The 26,037-nt window shown below is 41.7% G+C and overlaps 1 protein-coding gene across 1 annotated transcript in view; it reads left to right on the top strand.

Annotated features, from left to right (window-relative positions):
- The window catches only part of LOC126260255 (serine/threonine-protein kinase Genghis Khan), a 325,774-nt gene that overhangs the window by 39,408 nt on the left and 260,329 nt on the right, over positions 1-26,037 (top strand). The gene's annotated exons all lie outside the window — the stretch shown is intronic.

Here is a 26,037-nt window from a genome sequence, read left to right on the forward strand (position 1 = left end):
GTGCTGTCCAGTGGTTTGGTCACCCATTATTTGTAAGTGGTCACTCAGCCACCGTTAATTATTTTTACCTGTTTGTACTGCTATTTTATTTTTAGTTTTATCTCCCTGTTTTGATCTGTTGTGTCCAATCTTGCAATTTGAACAATACCCATTCTCTTACAATTCGGCTCTGAATTCAACTTTTGGGAACGGGCGCTGATAACCTCGCTGTTGTGCGCCCTAAAACACTAATAATAATAATAATCATCATCATCGCCCTATATGGGAAGGCTTGGAACTTTTTAACCCCAGAAATAATACTTAACACCACCTTGACTTTATATTTAAAATAACTGCAAAGCACACAGTGCCATCAGGCTTCTGATTCACTACCAAAGGGGTGGCCTGCCAACTCCTCAAAGTAGGAGAAATGACACTGTGATCATGCCAATGCTGTAACTTGGCATGTACCTTGCCACACATTGTGAAGGGATGTGGTTGGGGTGACAAAATTTTGGTGTCACCAGTGGATTCATAGGAAAGCTTCACGGGCTCAGTGGAGGACTTCAAATTTTGGACAACTTCGTATAAATAAACTCACCACGCGAATTGAACTGCAGGAACCAAACTACATAAATACGTGCATGACAATACACTCAGTACACGGCTGGTGAGAGCAGCTAATGACTGAGTACATGACAACTCTCAGTACGAGTGCAAGGCTAGGTCTGTAGTGAGTTAACTCCGCCTCCATTGGGGGGGGATTGGGACATCGACTGGGGGTCGGGTGGGGGGTGGGGGGATACTAAAGAATCGGACAGAGAAACAAGAGTGAAGAGAGAGACCACATCAAAACTTACTAGAATATCAGTCATTCAAACACATTCCATCTAACTGCCGTAAGAAATCCGCAGAGTTCTTAGTATGATGCTCACACTGACCAACCAGTGGGTTCAACAGACTGGCAATGTGTTTTTCTACATGGTATATCAGACCACCAATGTTACTCACAATCGGATGAGGAGGAACCTCTTCTTTGTGGATCTTCAGAAAGCCGAACAGCACAATAAGTATTAAGGCCCTTGACAGTCTCCTCTGAGAAGGAACTTTCCTTCACGTCCCTGTTAGTCATTCTTTCAACACTTTTTGTGGGGTCAGCACCAATCCTACAATACACTAAATCAGATATAAAACATTGCATCTTTTGAACATACACTTGTTTGTCCAGAACTGCTGTAGCATTGTACTTGTCTGTGGATCAAATACCATTATCCGGATCAACTGTAAGTCCACTTACAGTTATTGGGATACTGTTATTAGCAAGTAACCCTGTAAATAGAGATGCAGGTTTTTGCTTAAATTCTACATGGAATCCCACTCTTCCCATTGTCTAAAAACAGAGGGATAGAGTTAATGCCACCTCACCTATTGTTTAGTCATTTTCACTATCGATAACTTCTGGCATTGTCCATCTTTGGTTGTGTGGTGGCACTAGTATTTACAGTGTGTGTGCGTGTGTGGGGGGGGGGGGGGGGGGTGAGAGAGAGAGAGAGAGAGAGAGAGAGAGAGAGAGAGAGAGAGCGAGAGAGAGCGAGCATGAGAGGAAGGCCCTTATGGTGCAACTTGTTCAGAGAATGGGCAATGGAATCAGCCTGAGGAATAAACCGAGCCTAATAGTTAATTTTGCCAAGGAACCCGTGGAGCTCCTTTGCACATTTGGGAACTAGCATATTTTTGTTGCCACAGCATATTCCTGTGTGGGCTGTAATCCTCTTTATGTATGATGTGTTAAAGGTAAGTGACAGAAGGTTGAAAAACTAAATATTCAGGAAAATTACGCTTGAGACCCTTTTCAGACAGAACCCTAAAAATCCAATGAAATCTCTCTAAATGTTCCTTGTTTGTGTGACCCGTAACGGGGATGTTGTCAAGATAGTTGATGGATCTGGGAATATCTGGCAACTATTTTTCTAAAACTTTTTGTAAATAGCAGGTGTGGTTGCGATCCTAAATGGCAACCAACTATGTTGGTAAAACCCAAAAGGTGTATTTATACCAAGATTTGCTTCAATTCCTTGCCTGACAGAAGTTGGAAAAAAGCCTCTACCAGAGCTGTTTTTTTAAAAGACCACCAGCTAATTTGGTAAAGTGTTTGAGAGACCGAGACAATGAGGAAAAATCCTTTTTGCTTGGTCACTGAAAGTCAGTTTAAATTCACCACGCAGGTTTGTGCATTACCACCAAAGGAGAAGTACATTGACTATAATAATAATAATAATAATAATAATAATAATAGAAATAGATGAAAGTGCTTGCTGATCCAAACTGGCTAATTCCAATTGTACTCCAACCCAAAGGGCCAATGGACTCTGGTGGGTTTAAAAAAAATATGGCACTGCCAAAAGTTTTTAAACCATGTTTGTCTGAAAATTATTGGCTGTATCTAGAGCAGGCTCAAATAACAGCACAAGTTGTGAACATAAACTGTCAGTTTCTTTACGTGACATTAGAGGTTGAATAGTATTATGTGTGTGCTGAATAGAAAGCAGAATAGACATCAAAGTCCAAAAATATTTTTCACAGATGGGTCAGTGACCACAAAAAAGGTAGTGTTATGGATATTTATTTATATTTCACAGGGCACTTTGTATGGACTGATAGTGAAATTTCATGATGTCTGTAAGCCCATAATTTGAAATACACACTGTCCAGAGGCAGAGTGCAAGGACAAAAGTAAACTGATTGATTGAGCACAGAAACACACACACCTGTATGAAATATGAATGTAATAGGTAATTCCTGAATTATTCCTCTAACATTATTTTTCATAGACACACTGTATTATCACTTCCTTTAATCTTGCTGATCTGGTTCATAGAAACATGCAGCTGAGTGCCTGTAGGACTCTGACATACTTCCACTATAAAAAACACTCTCAGCACTAAGCTTCATAACAAGGATAGTCGAGGGGGAAAAGTAAAACAGTCAGACAACTAGGCAATAGCTGAAAAACTTTCATCCAACACCTCAGAATGGAAGCAACTGGATGTAACCCAACTTATGATGGTGAAAGCCAATGGCATCACAGTTCACCGAAGAAATAGTGAATAGTGGTAACTGGTTGGCACTATGCTCAGAATCCCAAGTAGACCCAACCATAACAAGAATAGTCCAAAGAATAGCCAGTATCATGCAGAGTCGTCATCAATACTTAAGTTGGTTGCATGGACACTCGGCCTTAGATTGACAATTTGACAGGCCCACATGACCTCTCAGCCAGAGATACTTGGTGTTCACTGCTCACAGCATCGCTGCCGAAAGTAGCTGTTGTGGGATGTACCGATAGTTTGGAATTGTTCATTGATAGATCTGGCACTTATATTTGAGTTTTGGGCTTATGTGACTTTTTACATATGAAAATGAAATGTCGTGTGGCTAGGGCCTCCCGTCGGGTAGACCGTTCGCCTGGTGCAGGTCTTTCGATTTGACGCCACTTCGGCGACCTGCGCGTCGATGGGGATGAAATGATGATGATTAGGACAACACAACACCCAGTCCCTGAGCCGAGAAAATCTCCGACCCAGCCGGGAATCGAACCCGGGCCCTGAGGATTGACATTCTGTCACGCTGACCACTCAGCTACCGGGGGCGGACTTTTTACATATGATACAAAATAAACAAATTAATTGTGTCATTCCCAGCCTGCTACAAGACATTTTTATTGACATCACTTTGGCAGACAGTGACAGACTTAGAGCTTCTTGATTTTGAGTTCGGTATTCTACAGAGATGCACTCAGAGGCTGTGTGTGTGTGTGTGTGTGTGTGTGTGTGTGTGTGTTTTTAGGAGCTCTATGCAGAGGCTGTGGGTGAGATTAGACTCGCTTTTAAACTAATTCTAATACATGCCAGGCTGTCTGCATCACCAAATTAAGCATCTGAATGAGGACACTTTTGTTGGAATGAAAATGTATGTAATAATAGGTATACCATTATAAATAATCACTTGTTATGTGCACAGGCAAATTACACTGAAAGTTTTTTTTTTAGTAGTAGTAGTAGTAGTAGACTGTAATCTCTCCAATCTCTCTTTTATGACAGGCAAACAGTAATATTCCAAATAATTGTGGCTAGCACTTTCATTGAGATCACAAAGATCTGAGACCTATAAGTATTATTAACAGCAGTGTGAAGAGCTTAATAAATTTGTACATCATGTTATGCATTCTTTTACCTTGAATACTACATGAGACTTTTAGAAAGAGATAATTAGTTGTGGCTGGACCCCAATCTTCTCTAGCATGAGCTTCTCCTTGGCATATCACTAACAAAAATGCTTCATTATCACCATCTGAATCTGATGTGGTATGCTGTTTTGTTAGGTCTCCAAGAATGTGTTGGCAGAATAGCAAGTGATACTTGATGAATCAATCTTTTACCAGCTAGTACTCTGGCTAATGAGCATGGCCATAACATATTATTAAACTCCAGTGTTGTTTCTTGAATACTACATGAGACTTTTAGAAAGAGATAATTAGTTGTGGCTGGACCCCAATCTTCTCTAGCATGAGCTTCTCCTTGGTATATCACTAACAAAAATGCTTCATTATCACCATCTGAAACTGATGTGGTATGCTGTTTTGTTAGGTCTCCAAGAATGTGTTGGCAGAATAGCAGGTGATACTTGATGAATCAATCTTTTACCAGCTAGCTCCATAAACGCTTCGTCAGGAAGGCAAAGGCAGAAAGTGTCTGTGTCTGACGGATGTTCTCTGGAACAGTTCATTATTTTTATGTATTTGTTGGACATGCCCTATAGCAGTGTAATACTACTTGTTTGAAACAACCAATGTAATATGTAATTGATTTTTATTCTGGGAAAATATCTCAGTCACCACTACTACAAGAACACTACTATGATCAATATCATGCCTTTGATGTATTGTTGAAAGTAACAGTGACAGGTCCATCAGTGCTTAACAGACACAAAATGTATGGTACCCAGAGGTTCACAAGTTAGGGCAATCTGCTGTCTACCATTGTATTTTACTGCTGCACTGGTACAGTGAAAGCTGATGCACAATTTCTAAGTCTGCATTATAAATGAATACTTTTAACAGTTATCCTAACATTTTAATCAAATAGTTGAAAATTTTATCATTCGTTGTTGATGTGCATGGCCTCAAGTTAACTATTGACTTCATATCACATTATTATACTGGTAGCTCAAGCAGTATGTGTAATATGATGACAGTAAGATAAATTGATCTATCACTCTCTTGCAGACATATCACATCAAGGATGCTTTATTTTATAATGTGAATAGGGTGACACTGCCTGATAGTTCAGGTTTCTTTGTTACCAATTTCCATCAACTGCTGGTAACTCCAATGTGTAGACTGTTCAGGAACCACTAGTTGTAAGAGTAATGTGGAGATCTTAGTTATATGGAAGTGTGCCCAAGGATGATTACTTCCACAAGGATCTGTTTAATATCTTACAGCCGTCCTTGTCCAGTCAGAACTGGTACTCTGGCTAATGAGCAGGGCCATAACACATTATTAAACTCCAGTGTTGTTTCTTTAATGGAAAAAAAAAAATCAAGGTAATCGTGGAAGAAATCCTTTTTTCCCAAAGACTGATATCTTCTGCACGCTTTTAAGATTATTGATGGCATCTTCATGTCATGAACTTTCAGAAACTACTTCGTAATCAGTTTCATAATATTGCTTTCATGATGGCTGTAGACCTTTATAGTTTTAATATTGGATAGTTAATGATAAAGCTCAACAGTCAGCAGCAATTTAGGGCAAGTTTGTGCCACAGAATTCCCAAGGATTGTGAAATGTTGTTTATTCATCCCATAACATACAATTTTCAAATCCGTTAATACAGTGTGCTTCCAGTTGACTGGTTTCTAGTGTAATCGTGCGAACAAAAGAAGAAGAAGAAGAAGAAGCACAATACTTTTCTCTAAAAAACATCAGTAAACAACTCACTGCATGACAGTATGTGCCATTTCCATTGTTAAATAACTGCAGTGCAACAACAGAGTACTTTTTCCATTGTTATCAGGCACCCTGTTTTGTGTAAATTGAAAAAGAAACTGTTTTCTGATGTTAATTTGCATTTAAGTGCCAGCAAAACAAGGAAAAGAAATTTGTAAAAAAGATGACGGAAAAATGAAAGAAACTTATTGACATTAAAACAAATATTAGAATTAACTGGAAGATTTGAGAAGAGGGAAACTGCTGCAACACCGAGTGCTGATTACGATATTGGAATGCTGACTGTTTGGGAAAGTAAAAAGAATAAGCAGAAAATACAGCATTTTGTCAGGAAATGTGATTCTATTTCAGGACCATGTGCATGAAAAAGCATGAAGAGAGATCTACATTTGATGTATTAGACACTGCTCTTTTGAGGTGGTTTGGCAAAAAATGAGCAGAAGGCAAACACTAATTTTTTTTTTTGGATGAAGATGTAGTGTTAGAGGCAGAATTTAATGACTCCTCTGTATGACTAACCAAATTCAGATGAGGTCACAGGATTCACGAACTTACTGTCTAACGAGAGTGCCGTAGTTCAAATGTTGTGGCTGCCGATTCCTCCTGGGAAGAGCTCCAGATATTTGTAGAAGAAGAGAATTTCACACTATACTGAATTTATAATGCGGAAAAAATGCTCTGTATTGGAAATGTCTTCCAACCAGAACTCTTGCTTTTAAGATTGAAGTTCATAATTCTAGATATATGTCACCAAAAGAACCCATTACAATTTACTGCACCACTAATGCTTCTGGGAATCACAAAGTGAAACGACTACTGATTGGAAAATCAAAACACCCTGAGCATTCAATGATACCACAGCCGAGGATCTCCATGTACATTATTACAACCAAACTGGAGCATGGGTGGATAATGAAAGTTTAGAAAACTAGTTCCACACACATTTTGCACACGAGTTTGGCAATATCTAGAAGAGAGAGGATTGCTATGGAATGCTGTTCTACTTCTTGATAATGCCCCTTCCTGATGAGAGGATTCTCGTATCTGCTGATGGTCTCATCGTTTCTTCCTTACAGTGTGACTGCCATTACACAGCCAACGGACGAAGGCAAAGACATCAGTAAAATGATGCTATCGGGCTGGTCTACTGAGAATGCTAGTTGATGAGGGTGATTTGGTGACATTTTGGAAGAAGTTGACAATTCCAGATGCCGTACACAGGATTTCTGATGCCTGGTGGGAAGTCAAGTCACATACACTAGTCCAATCATGGAGATATAGAAGAAAGTGGTTTTAAAGTTGTAATGATGAAGAAATAACAACTGCATAAATAATGAATCTGTCAATGGCATTAAATAGTGTTGAAGACATTGATGAGAAAAACGTGTATGAGTGGCTGACGATCAATGTAAGCTTCCAGTACATGAGTGTTGACACACTGGGGCTGGAAAGGATGTTCAGTACAATGATGTTATTGCTGCGAGAAAAATTTGAAATGCTGTGCGAAAAAATGTCAATGCCTCTCTGAAGCACTTCTTCATCACAGACTATTTTAAGTAACAAACAAGTGTAGAGTACCTATACACAGAACTTGGATAAACTTTTAAATATAGAATACATGTTTAGAAATATATGGATTATTCCTGTTTTTCGATTATTTATACGTTTTGCACACGAGTTTGGCAATATCTAGAAGATTACTCCAAATAATCAGGAGTATACTTTATTCTGTGTGGGTACACACACACACACACACACACACACACACACACACACACACACACACACACGCACACGCACACACTACCCCTACTAAGAGTCATCACACACATTTTCTCTGGTGCTTCAGCAGATATTTGCAAAATTTTTTTTTTGCAGTGTGTAGCTGGAGTCAGCCCACACAATTACTGCTCATGCCATCTTTCATGCAACCCCCAATCTCGATGGAAAGTGTTGGTGTTTTTTCAGTTACAAACAAAACTACTTTTAGCAGAATTTTACATACTCTTTTGGTAGAGCAATCCCAAATTAGTGTAATTTAATTTTCGGTTTATTGGTATGTTTTATCGAGGACATTAAAACGTAAAGGATAACCAGTATCCCAGGTGTGACTGTGTAGTGCTGTCCAGCATTGTTTGCTACCGCTATGCAGCTGCACTGCTCAATTATTCCTTGAGTACTGGTTGTCCTTTGTGTTTTACTGTCCCTGTTAATATATGTTGATAAACCAAATACTTCACTAGACTAATTTGGGACTGCTTTATCAAATGGGCACATAAAAATCTGCTTCACAAATCATTTTGTTTTTAGCTGGAAACAGACTGATGTTTTCTGTCGACACAGGGTGTCCACACAAAAAATGTCACGAACAGTATTTGTTTGGGCAGACTCCAGCTACACATTGCAAAAATGAAATTGCCAGTCTCTGCCAAAACACCAGAGAAAATTTGTCTGATGACTCTTAGGAGAGACACGTTCTGAAAAGACAGTGCTACCAAAAATTTATAGAGGAATCTCTCCAAAGACTCTTTAGTCTTCAGACAAAAGAATGGTTTGATATAGTCCCCACATTAGTCTATCCCTTGCAAGCCTCTTAATATTTGCATAATTACTACAACCTACGTACATTTGAATCTGGTAACTACTGTCAAACAGTGATCCACCTCAACACCCCTCCCCCTCACCTAACTCACACACTTCCCTCCAGCACTAAACTTACTATACATTCTGTTACTAAATTTCTCTTTATTTTCCTTTATTGTCTGCTCAGTCTACAGATAGAATAATGTTGGTGTCAGGTTATAATCTTGTCATGCTCCATTCTAAAATACTGCTTCCCTTTCATATTCATTGACTGTTATGATTGTAGTCAAGTTTATTTGCTATTGTAGTTTTAGAAAATCTTTCATTCCTTGTGTTGTCTCCTTGCACCTCATTCTTTCAAAGAGAGTATTCTGATCATAATTATCAAAAGCTGTCTCTCAAAGTTAAGTCATAGAGTCAGTGTTGTTACATGTGTTCCAACATTTATCCAGAACCTAGGCTGATCTTTGCTGCCCTAGATTATGTTGCTTGTTTAATATATCTTGCATATCAGGTGTAATAGTTTTGTCATGTTACAGTTTCCCAAGGATACAAATAATTCTGGTCTAATGTCCAGATGCCTTGTTTCAACATAGGTCTTTCAGTGTTCTCTTTCAGTATTCTGTCATTTCTCCAATTTCAGCTGCATCATCTTCTTCCCTTTCCATAATGTTGTCTTCAAATTGGTTTCCTTGATATAACCCTTTTGTATATTCCTTCCACCTTTCATCCCTCCCTCCCTCACTCGCTTAGTACAGGCTTGCCATCTGAGCTGCTCCGGCCGAAGTGGCAGAGCGGTTCTTGGCGCTTCAGTCGGGAACCGCGCGACCGCTAAGGCCGCAGGTTCAAATCCTGCCTAGGGCATGGATGTGTGTGATGTCCTTAGGTTAGTTAGGTTTAAGTAGTTCCAAGTTCTAGGGGACTGATGACCTCAGATGTTAAGTCCCATAGTGCTCAGAGCCATTTGAACCAATCTGAGCTGTTGATGTTCATACAGCTGCTTCTTTTATCTCCAAAAATTTCTTTAATTTTCCATAGTTGGCATCTGTCTTTCCTACAGCATGCATATCAGTCTCATTTTTTTATATGTCTGAATTCCATTTTTCTTGCTTCATTTGCTGCATTTATTTATTTTCTACTGAATCTTGTCTTTTTGTTTATTTGATTCTTTTTCTGCCATCTTTCACTGGTCACCCGTTGTATTCCTTACATCCCATTGAAATTGTCGACAGCCTCTAATTCTTTTAGCGACAATATTATGAATGTATTTCTCCCACAACCCAGTGGTGTTTTCAGTTGTTACTATTCTCTCACTCTCTCACAACCCAATGTTGTTTTCCTTTGTTACAATTTTCTACACTCTGGATTTCCCATTGTTTGATTTTGCCTAAAGGCTTTTCCCCATCCCGCATTCTACTGCTGTTTTCCTTTGTTACTATTCTCTACACTCTGGACTTTCTCCAATTCTTTTACCTTATCCAGCTGCCATTTCCTTAATTTGCCACCTTTTTGCAATTTCTTCAGTTTTAATCTGCAGTTCGTTAACTGTGGACAGAGTCCATTGTGTCCCTGGAGACACTCTGCAGTTTAAGAACTGGTTTTGAAATCCGTCTTACCTTTGTATAAATGTCCAAAATCTTTAGATTTCTTCAGGTTTCTTCCACATGTACAATCTTCTTTCACAATTCTTGAGGAAAGAATGATCTGTATAAAATTTTACAAAATGAATTTTTTCTTTTATTCCTTTCGTCCAGGCCATGTTATCCTACTATTTTTCCTCTCCACCTTTTCCTACTACCGAACTGGAGTTCTCTATCACAGTTAAATTTCTCTCGTCTGTAACTATCTGAAAATTGTAGCAAAGTGCAGGACGACCTGCAGAGCATCAACAGTTGCTGCAGGAATTAGCAGTTCACCTTCATTATTAGCAGATTTAATATATACATCACATATATATAATTTGGAAAAATCATTATCTTAAACGATTGCTGAACAATTGCCTTAAGCATTCACAGCCATTAAATATCTGGGAATACCAGTGCAAAGGAGTTTCAAGTGGAATGATCACAAAAAACATGTTTTAGAATAGGCAGATACCAGACTGAATATTCTTTGGAAAAATCCTTAGCAAGTGTAACCCACCTCTGAAGGGAATATCTTACAAAATGGTGGTTCAGCTGATACTCGTTTTGCTGCTCAGTCTGAGGCACAAATCAGTTGGAATTCATAAAGAAACCAGAAATGATCCAAACAGGAGAAGAGAGTTTTGTCACAGGTTTGTTCAATAAGTGTAGATGAATCGCAGAAATGCTATCTAGTGGCAGATGCTACAAGAGAGGTATTGTGCATTGTGATGTCTTTTACTGTTAAATTTCCTAGTTCACATTCTTAGAAGAGTCAACCAATATATTGCTTCCTCCTGCATACATTCCTCAAAAAGACCATGAAAGTAGGATTAGAGGGATAGTGGCTCACATGGAGGCTTACCAAAATCATTCTTCCTGCTCGCCACGAACAACTGGAACAGAAAAGAAGGAAAATGACAATGATACATAAAGTGCCCTGTGGCACTCACTATGAGTTGCTGATAAATCCTTGACTTTACAAAGAAAAAATGCTGCTATGCGTTTGAAAGAATTTATTTACTCAATATATTCCTCCTTGAGGTAAACACATTTATGGGACATTTGTTCCAGATTCTTTAACACATCAAAAAGAAGAAGGGGGCGGGGGGGGGGGGGGTAGATAGAGAGAGAGAGAGAGAGAGAGAGAGAGAGAGAGAGAGAGAGAGAGAGAGAGAGAGAGAGATATTTTGATTGAGCTGCAAACCACTCATCTGCAGCCTTTTGGCTTCCTCAGTGTTCAGAAACTGGCTTTCCTTGTGGCATTTCTTGAGGTTTATATATATCAGTTATCCTCCAATCATACAGTATCAAGGAATGAACAGCATCCAGGATTTCTGGAACTGTGACTTGAGTTGGCCTTCTAGGTTACTCTTCATCTTCAGTGCTGAAATGCATTGTTTTAAAGGCAGCAAAACAATTCTTGAAAATTGAATAGAAAAGCCAGTTAGCACACAATGTACCACACATATCATCATAAATTATGTTAGCGCTATGCAAGTACTGTCATATATAATGTTATCTATAAGATTTTAACTAGGAAAAACCAAGGACAGCACTTTCTCCTGTTAGGCGGCTTGCAGAGCACAGACGCTAATGTACACTCCTGGAAATTGAAATAAGAACACCGTGAATTCATTGTCCCAGGAAGGGGAAACTTTATTGACACATTCCTTTGGTCAGATACATCACATGATCACACTGACAGAACCACAGGCACATAGACACAGGCAACAGAGCATGAACAATGTCGGCACTAGTACAGTGTATATCCACCTTTCGCAGCAATGCAGGCTGCTATTCTCCCATGGAGACGATCGTAGAGATGCTGGATGTAGTCCTGTGGAACGGCTTGCCATGCCATTTCCACCTGGCGCCTCAGTTGGACCAGCGTTCGTGCTGGACGTGCAGACCGCGTGAGACGACGCTTCATCCAGTCCCAAACATGCTCAATGGGGGACAGATCCGGAGATCTTGCTGGCCAGGGTAGTTGACTTACACCTTCTAGAGCACGTTGGGTGGCACGGGATACATGCGGACGTGCATTGTCCTGTTGGAACAGCAAGTTCCCTTGCCGGTCTAGGAATGGTAGAACGATGGGTTCGATGACGGTTTGGATGTACCGTGCACTATTCAGTGTCCCCTCGACGATCACCAGTGGTGTACGGCCAGTGTAGGACATCGCTCCCCACACCATGATGCCGGGTGTTGGCCCTGTGTGCCTCGGTCGTATGCAGTCCTGATTGTGGCGCTCACCTGCACGGCGCCAAACACGCATACGACCATCATTGGCACCAAGGCAGAAGCGACTCTCATCGCTGAAGACGACACGTCTCCATTCGTCCCTCCATTCACGCCTGTCGCGACACCACTGGAGGCGGGCTGCACGATGTTGGGGCGTGAGCGGAAGACGGCCTAACGGTGAGCGGGACCATAGCCCAGCTTCATGGAGACGGTTGCGAATGGTCCTCGCCGATACCCCAGGAGCAACAGTGTCCCTAATTTGCTGGGAAGTGGCGGTGCGGTCCCCTATGGCACTGCGTAGGATCCTACGGTCTTGGCGTGCATCCGTGCGTCGCTGCGGTCCGGTCCCAGGTCGACGGGCACGTGCACCTTCCGCCGACCACTGGCGACAACATCGATGTACTGTGGAGACCTCACGCTTCACGTGTTGAGCAATTCGGCGGTACGTCAACCCGGCCTCCGGCATGCCCACTATACGCCCTCGCTCAAAGTCCGTCAACTGCACATACGGTTCACGTCCACGCTGTCGCGGCATGCTACCAGTGTTAAAGCCTGCGATGGAGCTCCGTATGCCACGGCAAACTGGCTGACACTGACGGTGGCGGTGCACAAATGCTGCGCAGCTAGCGCCATTCGACGGCCAACACCGCGGTTCCTGGTGTGTCCGCTGTGCCGTGCGTGTGATCATTGCTTGTACAGCCCTCTCGCAGTGTCCGGAGCAAGTATGGTGGGTCTGACACACCGGTGTCAATGTGTTCTTTTTTCCATTTCCAGGAGTGTAGATTTGTTAGTTGGATGTTTGAAATCTGTTTATAAATCCAGCCTGTGAGTTTTCTTATTAATTATAATTGAAAGTACTGGTTACAATTCAGATGCAACGAAAAGGTGTAAAGAAAGTTACTTCCTTAAATATGTATGTGGAAAATTTAGGAAATGATGGTGAAAGAATACCAATGGATGGCGAAGGAAGAAAATAACACTTTTTAGTGAAGTATTATAATTGTGGATATTAACATATGGAACAGCGACAATGGCATTAAGTTCTTACTTAATGGCTTTGGTTTACTCTTGCTTGTACACTAAAATGTTGTTAAGTCATTCTTTTCAAGAGTGTGCAGTGGTGCCATAGTGTTTGCTTCTGTAAGATAGAACAAATATCCATCAACATAAAGGGATGCCAAATATTATAAAAACAAATAAATACAATATAATAACTGAAGTTTAAATAATTCATGGAATAAAATACAAACTCTTCCTTTGGGACACACACACAAATTACACATTGTTTGAAACAAATGCTGTTTTAGCCTGCTCTAAACTTTAAACATAATGTTTTCTATATCGTTAAAGCCTACATTTTAAAATGTCAAGTGATTCAATGTTTCTTCTAAACACATATCCGTGAATTAGATTAATCACATCCAGGACTTAAGTTTCGAAGTACGAGCTTTGATTCTCATTGTCCTGCCAGTGGCCCCATGGCTCTTTTGTGAGTTTGTGCACCGAGCCCTGAGCTGTTGTGGCCCTTTCTTCCTTCCTGTGCTGCATTCCCTCCTCTCTACCCCCCCATCCGTGTTCTCACTCCTTCCCCACTGCCCTCTCCTTCCCCTCTCATGGAGTCATTGCTTATGTTGGCCTGGCTATTCTCATAGTTTCTACTATCGCTTACAGTTTTATTCCTTTTTCTATCTTTCTTTCTTTCTTTCTTTCTGTTCCTCCCTTGGTGTTTTTGGTTCCCTTTTGGGATTGGCTTCCCATTTCAAATTTTGTCTCTGTAGTGTGAGCCAACTGGGGAAGAACACCTTAGTTAGTGTCTTTGATGAGATCTTTGGCGTGTAGCATTACCATCTCTTCCATCTTTCCCTCAAAGCCAGTGTCGTTTAGCTCTCTGCAGCAATCACGGTAACCATTACATGTGGTATGGTCATTATGTACCCTTTCAGGTGAGCCTCCTGACAATATAGGAATCATCATCTGATACTTGAGCTGCTACCTCCAAGTGTATGCCTAGGAGTGGTTGCTTCTCATACTGGAACATCAGAATTCCCTGTGACAGCCGCCATGCCAGACTGCCCTGCTGCAGCTGGGTGATGCTCAGGGGGAGAGTCCTTGAACTAAGTGGTGATGTGAAACATATTCTGCTCTGAAAACTGGCCATTCTTCTATGGCCATCTCATTAGTTGGGAAGGTACGCTTTAATGGCGCTTTGCATGACCCTAGGACCTTCCCTTCCCACCTACCCCCTGGAAGGAGGGCCAGGCTCGCTGGCTTGTTCTTAATCCTTTTCCCCGCTACCTGTTCTGTACTGTGACTGATGGGGACACTTTCACCGCCACCAAACCATTATTTTTCATGGAAACTGTGGAAACTATTGCAAACAAGTTTGGCAAAGTGGATACTCTGAATAACATGTGGTCAGGTTTGCTATTGATAGAAACTACTACTGCTCCACAACCTGTGGTCCTTCATGCCTGTGACCATCTTGGCGACGTCCTGGTGCCCATTACTTGTCACCAGCCATTGAATACGGTTCATTTTTTAGGGGTGTAATTTTTCATAGGGATCTCATCCTTCAATGAGGAACTCCAGACCAATCTGGAATGGCATGGCATTCATTTTGCTTGGCATATTCAGAAAGGCCATAAGGACGAATGCATCAACACTGGCACCTTCATTCTGGCATTTGAGGAGGCACCCTCCTGGTGAAAGTCAAGATTATGGTTTATTGGTGTGACGTGGAACCATACTTCCTGCCATCTGTGAGATGTTTTCGTGTACATGTCTTAATGCTGTACAGTGGACCTTCTATGTGGTGAATCGGTGAATGTGCACGCCCTCTTCATGAGGGGAGCTCCTGTGTTCCACCACCTTCATGTGTTGATTGCTGCAATCATCACTCTTTATGTTCATCGGATTGCCTGGTTTGTAAGAAGGCCTGTTTATAAGAAGGATAAGGAGTTAACAGAAGTATGTCCCGTGATCATTTATCCTACATTGATGCTCATCAGAAATAATATGATCGTGTTCACCCTATGTCTATGACATCTAACTTTGCCTCTGTTATGTCCTTTCTCGCCTCCTCCCTCCTCTTCCCAGTCCCACTCCCTCTCGTTTCCCTCTCCCATGCAGTTCCCGCACCCTCCCCTCAATGCTGCTCCCCCTATCCAGCAGCAGAAATGTCCCCATCTTTGAGCATCTGCTGGTAATGGGACCCCCCGCCCCTCTCAGACTGGGGCCTGCAGCCACATGTTGGCCGTGTGGGACCTACAGTCCGTGTGCTCCAAGGTTTTGAGCTCTCTCAGTTCCAGATCTCACTAAAGCTTTCTCTCTCTCTCTCTCTCTCTCTCTCTCTCTCTCTCTCTCTCTCTCTCTCTCTCTCTCCCCCCCCCCCTCTCCCCCCCCCCCCTCTCTCTCCTTCCAGAACCTGCCCTCCTCAACTTGTGAAAGAGAAGAAAAAGATAAACGTTCCAGGACGAGGTCCCTCCAGTGCCTCCGGAGTTGTTGACTCCCCCTTGCAACTTGTCTGACCTCTTCTTTATGGATGGTGCTCCATCCTTGTTGGTGACAGATGGTGACGCAGTGGTATGACTGGCTTCGGCCTATTCACCTCCCATTTGGACGCCTGTACTGTGCTCATTCAATGGAACGGTAATGGATAGTATCACCACTTTCCAGGGTTGCAATCCCATATTTCCTTTTACTCTGCATCTTGTGTCATTCTTCAGGAATCTCATTTTACTCACTGACCCTTTGTGGGTCCCATGCTTCCTGTCGGACTTGTGTCAGCCTTTTCATCTACATCTAGATCTACCTGTACATCTACATGATTATTCTGCAATTCACAGTTAAGTGTCTGACAGAGAGTTCATTGAACCACCTTCAAGCTCTTTCTCTACAGTTCCACTCTCGAGAACATTGTGCGGGCAAAACAAAACCTTAAATTTCTCTGTGTGAGCTCTGATTTTTCTTATTTTATTATGATGATCATTACTCCATATGTAGGTGGGGGACCAACAAAAAATTTTCATATTCTGAGAGGGAGTTGGTGATTGAAACTTCATGAGAGGATCCTGCTGCAATGGAAAACACCTTTGTTTTCACAGTTGCCATGCTAATTCACATATTATATTCATGACGTTCTGTCCCCTGTTTCATGATAGTACAAAACGAGCTGCCCTTCTTTGCACTTTTTCGATGTCCTCCGTTGATCCTATCTGATGGGGATCCGACACCGCACAGCCATCTCTCTAGTACACCTGTTGCGTTTTCTCAGTACTCTGCCAATGAATCATAGCCTTTGGTTTGTTTTACTCACAATATTATCTATGTGATCATTCCAACCTATTTGTAATTGTAATCTATAAGTATTTAGTTGAATTTACAGGTTTTAGATTTGTGTGATGTATCATGTAACTGAAATTTGCTGAATTCCTTTTGGTACTCATGTGGATGACTTCACACTTTTCGTTATCTGGAGTCAGTTACCACTTACACTCCATACATATATGTTGTCTGAATCAGTTTGCAATTTGTTTTAATCATCTGATGACTTTATAAGACAGTAAATGACAGCAGCATTTGCATACAGTCTAAGAGTGCTACTCAGATTGTCTCATAAATCATTTACAAGGGATAGGCAAAATAATGTGAATACCTTTACTTACTGTGGAATGGTTTGTTTATAAGAGTTTGGACCCTCATTTGCCCATAAGACAGCTGCGATTCTGCTTCAAATACTGGCGTATAATGATTGTACAGTCTCCTGTGGAATGTTATACCACTCTTCGATCTGAACCTCTTCTAACTGCTGTAGTGATGAGGATGCGGAAATCTGCTCCAGATTCTGTGCTTCAATACCGCCCACAAGGGTTAGATAATGTTGAAGTCCAGGGACTGTGCTGGCTAGGGAACACACTGCAGTTCAGTTGTATGCTCCTCATACCATGATTGTACTGTCCTGGCTGTGTGAATGGCTGCATTGTCGTCCTGAAATATGGCGTTGTTGTTGGGGAACAAAATTTGAAACATGGGATGCACATGATCACCTAAAATGTTCACATAATTGTTAGCTGTAATACGGCCTTTGAGAGTAGTGATGGGACCAGCAGAATACTGTGATATGGCTGCCCACACCATCACACTTCCACCTCCATGCTTAGCTGTCAGAATCAAGCAATCAGCATTGTAGGCTTCTTTTGGCATTCTCCAGAAGTAAAATAACGAAATAATGAAAACATTGACTCATCTGACCATATGACCATCTAGGATTTATGCTCCTGACACCATGTTTTATGCTGCTTTGCACTGGTTGTCATCACTAATGGTTTTGGTAAAGCAGCTCATCCATGAATGGTTTATGGAGTTCCTGGTGGACAGTGCTGGCAGATACGAGGTCTTGAGGATGTCTATTAAGCTCTGCAGTCACTTTAGCCACTGTAGTTTTGTGTTGTTTTGACACAGTTCATGTTAGCATATGACGGTCTCTTGCCATATAATTTTGATTTGCACCCACTATTACATTTCCATGTTTTGTGTAGGCTGTCATGTCTGTTGAAACGCTTGCTCTTGAACATTCAATAAGGTGGCTGCCTTGCTAACTGGTGCTCCAGCTAATCGGTCCCCCACAGTCTGCCCTCTTTGAAACTCTGGTAGGTCTTTCATTGCACATTGCCTCAGCCTCTGAATGCAAACACAAAGTGTACAATACTCATAAATGACCCGCACTGATGTCTAGTCCACACTGAACATGTACAGTCCAGCGCGACAAGTGCCTTACCTTCGTTGTTGACCGACAAACACAACAATCCCATTACTAGAACTGTTCACATTATTTTTCCTATGCCCTGTATGTAGATCATGCCCAGTAGAGGACCTAGAACACTTCGTGACGGAGCACCAGGTATTAGTTATGTTTGACGTGATGACCTTCCATCAGTCACTAGAAACTGTGACCTCTCTGACTGGAGATAATGAATCCAGTCGCACAACTGAGACGATGGTCTGTAGGCATGCAGTTTGATCAGAAGTCGCTTGTGATATACGGTGTCAAAAGCCTTCTGGAAGAAGATGTGGAAACAATTCAATATCCCCTGTCAGTAGCACTCATTACTTTGTTAGAATGAAAGAGCTACTTGTGTTTCAAAAGAACAGTTTTTTTCTGAATCCATGTTGGCTGTTTGTCAGTAAATCATTTTCTTTGAGATAACTCATACTTGTTGAACACAGTGTATGTTCCAAAATCCTACTGCAAAAGGATGTTGGTGCTATGGTCTGTAATTCAGCGGATTACTCCTATTTCCTTTCTTGAGTATTGGAGTGACTTGTGCAACTTCCCAGTCTTCGTGCATGGATCTTTCAAAGAATGTACATGTTTGCTAAATATTGAGCTATTGTATCAACATACTCTGAGTGGAAACCGACCAGTATACTGTCAGGACTGGAGGACTGACTTCATTAAGTGATTTAAGCTGTTTTGCTTCACCAAGGATATTTACTTCTAAATTACTTAATGTTGGCAGTTGTTCTTGGTTTGAATTCTGGAATATTTACTTCATCTTATTTGGTGAAGCCCTTAAGGGCTCCTGGTGATGTTTGCTCATTGGTCCGTATTGATATTGTTGGTACATGGATCCCCTTCACACGAGATTGAAAGCAGTTGATGTCTGGGTTCACTTGGACTCTGCGGTCACAGTTTGCAATCTCTATCCAGAGGTATTCACATACTGCATTTAACCTGCTTGTGCTTGCCTGTTAGCGAGACAGGCAAGCTGGAGCACGTTATTTGCAGAATGGACAGGCTGCTTTACTCCCGCAAAGTCAAGCTTTTTCCCAATCCGAGAAAGCTGAAGGAAGCTTTCTTGCCTGCCAGTCTTCCTGTCCTGCTGTGCTGCACTGTGTGACAGTTTATTCTGTACGGTTTCATTGTAGTGTTATGAGCAGGGTTCAGAAGTTTGTGAGAAGTCTTTTTTTTTGCCAGAGTATCACTAGACGATGTTCAGTGAAATATACAGGGTGTATATAAAGTCCTAGAACGCTTTCTATTATTTATTGCACAAGAACCAAACATTGTATGGAGATCATACATATGTCATTTTGAAGAGAAACCCTGAAAGTTTTTTTCATGTATATCACCACAGTGTAGTTTGGTAATATACCAATAGTCAGTGATAGTCGTAAACATGGCGAGTTTGGGTGCGGAGCGAGCTTCCTGTGTGTTGAAGTTCGACAAAAACAAGTGTGCTACAGCTGTTCAATGGATGTTTAAAACCAAGTATGGTAATAAGCCACCAGCAAGGAATGCCACTTACCACTGGCACAACAAATTCGTTACGACGGGTTGCTCGTGCCGGGCAAAGAGAAGCGGACATCCTAGTGTGAGTGAGTGAAGTGAATGTGGAGCGCATATGAAAGACATTCATAAGGAGTCTAAAGAAATCGGTGTGTCGTACATCCCATGAACTCGAAATGGCTCCAGTGACAGTGTGGAAAGTCCTGCAACAGAAGCTGTCTATGAAACCATTCAAATCGGAGCTAATGATGACAACAAAGAAAAGCGTTTTGAGTTTTGTTCACAATTGCAACAGTTGAATGAGGATGGGGATGGCATTGTTGATCACTTAATTTTTAGTGACGAAGCCACTTTTCACACTGATGGGAAAGTGAACAGGCATATTGTCAAATCTGGGGTAGCAAAGCATCTGCATGAATGCATTGAATTTGAGCGTGAGTCCCCATAAGGTAAATGTTTTTGTGTCTTGTCACATTGAACACTGTACGAGCCATTCTTCTTCGCCGAGAGCAATGTCACTGGATATTCCTACTTGGGCATGTTGCAGCCATGGCCGATGCCTCAAATGCAGTCGGACTCTCCGTTCATCTTTCAGCAGGATTTGGCTCCACCCCATTTTCATCATGAAGTTCGTGGGTACCTGCACACGGAGCTACCGCGTCGATGGATTGACCATGCTACAGAAGGGGACAGCTGTTTCATGAAATGGCCTCTCCGATCACCAGATCTCTCTCCGTGTGACTTTTTTCTGTAGCGACACATTAAAGATTTGGTGTATGGTCCGCCTCTTAACACGTGATGTAGCAGAGCTCCAGGAGAGAATACAGGAAGTGACTGCCACAGTTGATAATGCCATGCTGGGACGGGTATGGCAAGAATTCGATTACCATATTGATGTCTGCCAGGTCACTCATGGTTCGCAAATCAAATGCTTGGAAAAAAAAGAAACTTTCAGTGTTTCTCTTCAAAATGCAATATGTATGACATCTGTGCAGTGTTTAGTTCTTGTGCAATAAATAATCGAAAGTGTTCCTGGACGTTATACACACCCTCTATATTTATTTTGGGTCATTGTAGGCCAGTAAATGTTGTATTTTGTTTGTCATTTTTTTTCCTTTTCACTCATTTATTTATTTCGATATCAACGGTTTTCTCTGCTTCTACCCTCTTTCTCAACTCAAACCATCATTAGTATGTTTTCTATAGTAAACATGACCATCTCTCAAAGTCAAGGCCCTTGGAACCTAAGAATCTGAAGGTGCATATTATACTGCAATTCAATGCCGACTAAAGTAATGTTTTGGAGGTTTACTTTCTGTAACCTTATTTTTTTATGACCCCAGTTATATCAGTTTTAATTACTTATTCCAGGGTGTGTATTGCTGATTTGCTGAATTCATTCTAAATGGCCAAAATAGTTCATTCTAAATTCCTCAAGTATACTTCAGCAAATACAAAGTTCGTTTTCCATGTTATGTTAATCTAAAAATTACAGTTCTGAAAGAAGCAGCTTATACTGAGCTTTCTTTGCACTATGTTGCATACCAGCAGAATTTGGTTTGCAATATCCACTGAGCCATATTTTTTTTCCTGTTTCAGTCAACATTTGCTCTAAATTTAGAAAGCATATGTATTACTAAATGGCCTCAAGTCCTTAGCAAAAATTTTCACACACTTGTCAATCAGTATGTATGTCCTCTTTCAAAATATTTATGGAGTGAGAAAACTGCTGGTTAAATTTACAAACATGTTTTAACATGCTCGAGGTTCTGGAGTGTGTGTTTAGTAAGTTTTTACCCAGCTTGCATTGCTAGGCACCTACTGATTTATTTGAAACTGCCATATGAGCACACACAATTATTTCCTCAGCTATACTCGTGCTCTATTGCAACTGATATATATTCCCCAATTCTTATTTTCTTCTTGATCTCCTTTAAGTTTGGTGAGTCCGTTTTGCTGCTCCCATCGTTATAATAACTGAACTGCAGTGAAACTACTTCCACAAACATGTAACTTGCTAGTCATGTTAGATTGATAGCACAACCGGTTGTCGGGAGCAACAGCCCGATTAGGTCCCTTGAGTCTTGCTGGGCTTGCGGAAACCCAAGTTGGCCTGCTTTAATCACTGTGCTTCAATACACATGTACTCTTGTGTCTCTGTTGCTGTAGGTTGAGCTGCTTTAATGGTTGCATCGGAGATAGGGGCAGGCAATCTGGAAGAAGAATTTGTACCCCTGTATTTCTGTCTCCCTCCTGGCAGGCCACCTGTGCTCGCTGCTCTAACTGCCCTCCTTCAGCAACTCCGTCTCTCTCTTCCTTGGGGAATTTAATGCCCATCACCCCTGGTGGGGCAAGACTTTTTCAGTGCAGTGGAAGTCTCCTCATAGACCATTTTCTTGTGGACCACATTCTGTGCCTTCTTAATGATGCTTCCCCTACCCCTTTTAGTGCCCCTTACGGCAGTTTCTCTGCCATTGATCTTTTGCTCACTTTCCCTACCCTTCTCACTTCGATGCACTGGTTGCCACATGTCGACCTCTACCATAGCGACCATTTCCCATTGATTCTCTTGTTATCACATTGATTGGCCTCTATATATCTCCCAGGACACATTTACCTCCTTTTTGTCAGGGTGTATTGATGAAGCACATCCTTGACATGTGCAATGCGATTATATATATTGCTGGCATTGCCATTCTCCACTCAGTGGGTCCCTTTCGCCGCCACCCAGTGCCATGGTGGAGCATGGCAATCCATTGCTACTGCCATCCTTGATGAACCTTGCAATACCTTAAGCAGCACCTGTCCTCTGCTGGTCTTATTACCTTTAAACGCATTCACTCCATAGCCTGTTACTTTATCAGACAGAGCAAGCAGGTGTGTTGGAAACGCATTGTCTCCTCGCTACATTCTTCTGTCCCGTCACCACAGGTGTGGGCAACGCTCCACACCTCGAAGGTTGCCAACAGGCATCTTCCGTCCTTGGCCTTGCCCTCCCAGGTGGCCTTCATGTGGATATATTTGAGACGGAATTGGCATCAGCCTCCTATCTGGCTGCCTTCCTTCTCCGGAGTCAGCGGGCTGCAGCATTCCATTTATGTTTTACCCCTTGTCAGGTGGAATCCTACAATGAACCTTTTACTGCTTGGGAATTTCTTCTGGGTGTCTCCTCTTCCCACAATTCCGCCTCTGTCCCAAGTTCCATCCAGAACCAACTGCTTCATCATCTCAATCTTCGATAATTACACTACCTCTTCCTGTTGTGTAACTGTATTTGGCTCCAAGGTATTTTCCACTCTGAATGGAGGGACATTATTGTGTTTTCTGTTCTTAAGCCTGGTAGGGATCCACTGCCCCTTTGTAGCTACCAGCCAGTCGGTCCGACCAGCGTCCCCAGCACATTATTTGAATGGATGGTGGCTCGTTGGCTTTGTTGGTTCCTTGAATTTTGGAACCTTTTGGCTACTTACCAGTGCGGATTTTGGGAGGGAGAGTCTCTGATCACTCTTCTGCTTTGGTTGGAAACCACAGTTCAGCAGAACTTTTTTTTCAGCACTGCCATCTTGTAGTTTTCATCATTTTGGATGATAATAATGTTACAATAGCTCAGATACTGTGTGTAGATGAGATAGTAAAACATAATGCAGGAACACCAGTGTTGAACATGAAACAGAGAGGCATCTCTTTATAGGGTAAAAAAAAGTGTGGGTCAGTTTGATATCACAGACAGCAGAGGGTGGTAGATTCCTGTCAGGAGAGGCAGAAGGAAGCCCCTTAATTGCACAAAGTTTATTTGACAGGTAGATGTCCCCCCCCCCCCCCCCCCCGCCAAGAGCCCTCAGGAATGAGTGAAAGGAACTTGATGTGAAACCCCCCCCCCTCCCCCTCCCCCTCCCCCTGGAGTGGTCACGGTCACAGCGAACGGGGATAGATGGCTGCCCAACAGCCAGACAACTGTCATGTTCATTACCAGGGATACCCATGTGACCTTGAACCCAAAGTAAATCAACAGAAAAAGCAGTGAGCTCAACGTTGGCAAGTAGGTCGTGAATGGCACAGACCAAGAGAGGATGGGAAAAACAACAGGCAATAGCCTGAAGGCCACTCAACAAGTCCCTGCATAACAAAACTTGGGTGAGGGAGGACCATTAGCACAGGGCACAGTAAAAGGCAATGGGGTCTGCAGAAAACACCCTACATGTGGCAGGCAAGAGATGGTGTTCCATGCCAACAGAAGACATGAAGTCTTATCCCGTGTGACCAGTGGATTTAGAGCCATCAATGTAAAAAACCATAATACCCCCAGGGGGAGGGGGGGATGTTTCAGGAGAGAATGTGGGGAACAGGACACAAAGAGGGAAGATGGAAATCACGGCAGAGAGAAGCAAGGCAGAGCCCAACCAGTAAACCCACCAGAGAGTGGGCAACAGGCAAGTGATATAAGTATCGCCAAGGTTTTCATGACCACCTGTCAGTTTTCATTGTATGTACCTTAAATAATTGAGATTTACACCACCACCTGCTTGTGGCAAAAAAATTATTAAGTTTTTTCCCCTGCTACAATCATGTTTCCCCAAATTTCAAGACAACATAGACTTCTTGTAACATGGGTCTGGAGCCTGTGTGAATTGCTTAGAATCAAAACTTTTACAGTCATAAGCTGAAAATGATATCCATTAGACAGTTTTTTCAAGAGAGTGATAAACTTATTTAAAAAAACACCTGCCTTCTTGAAACAAGCTTTAGATTACTTGATCCTCCACAGCTTTGCATGTAGTTGAAACAAATTTACTGGATCGAGAAGATTTAGCAGCTTCGCAGATTCTGGCTCATTAATGTGTTTTAGATATAGTTGAATGAGGCAGTTGGGATAACATTGTTTTGTCATGTTTATAGTTTTTTGTTCCAAGGGCTGAAATTTTCTGGTCATATTGCTAGAACAGAAAGCAAATTTAATGTTTGGCATAAGACTTTTTTTTTTTTGTGGGGGCAGCACAGTTCTCAACAAGAAGCACAATCTTGAATTTTTCATTGTTCAATTTGTGATAGAACACTTTTCGCTAAATGACAGATTTTACTCTTTTCATTCAAGCTTGTCAGTGATTTATGTAAGCACATGATAATTTATGCACATTTTTGAAGCAAAGGGGATTTTCAGCTATATCACTGATAAGTGACAACAGTTTCTCTGTTCCATTAGCAGTGGAACAAGCTTGTACTATCATAATGTCTTTCCTGAGCTACCCACCATGGAGGGACTTTTCGTGCATAAGTTTGAAAAATGATCCAAATTAGTCTGCAGTAACTATGCCACTCATTTCATTCTCTACTGTTGAGTCTACTAAGACACCATTTTGCCTGGAAGCAACACATTTTCATTCATGTATTCGGTCTCGCCACCAATTTTTCAGTAAATAATTACAGCACATCGCTATGACACAGGCCTGGCTTGTACTTGCTATCTGACAGTTTTCAGCTTCTGGTGAATTATTGCCAGCCCACAAGCAATTTGTTCACGTTCCTTCTATTTTCTTATAATGATTTGCAGAATTGTAGGTGTTATTTCATACGACTGACAAATTCTGTTCTAGCAATCCTCTGACCACACACTTTCTCATAACTGTGTGGGTGGTAGCAAAACCTCAGGCAGCTTTATCTTGTGAGGAATTTGGTAAACTGCTGGAGATTAGAAATGCAAGCAGGAAGGAGATTTCCTATTTTCAGTCATCAATAGCAGCCCACACTTTCTCCTGTGCTGGCAGATAACTCATTTGTCATCTGCGGAAAAGTTTGTGTGAACTTCAAGGAAAAGTGCCAGTCATAAGAGTCAGTGTGGTTCTTATGTGAGAAAGGAGCACTTTACATGGGAAAGCATTAGAGAGGAGAATCTTAATGAGGTTCCCCCCCCCCCCCCCCCCCAGTATTACACGACTACTATTCAGTAGTTGATTACTGTGAAAGAGAGAAACATTAGACACAACTATGTTTCGCTTCAGTCACTGCCAAACAGTTTTAAAAGGATGAACATTGTATCATATTTCATTTTTTGTGTTTTCTTTTGTAGAGTACCTTTTTTTTCTATTATTTTTTAATCTCAAGCACAAAGAAAATTCTCAAATAAAAAAGAAAGTTTTGAAATTTCTTTTATGCAGTCTTCAGAGTGAACTAATATTTGGACAATGGAGGACTATAAAATGGTATTAACTTCTGTGTTTAATTTATTGAGATGTGTGGTATGTTGGAGACATACTTCAACCACTTAAATCCCCTGCAGTGATAATCAATGCAGCAATCCTGAATTTAAGAGAGACTCC

This window comes from Schistocerca nitens, chromosome 5 (assembly GCF_023898315.1).
Source record: "Schistocerca nitens isolate TAMUIC-IGC-003100 chromosome 5, iqSchNite1.1, whole genome shotgun sequence".
Classification (NCBI taxonomy): domain Eukaryota; kingdom Metazoa; phylum Arthropoda; class Insecta; order Orthoptera; family Acrididae; genus Schistocerca; species Schistocerca nitens.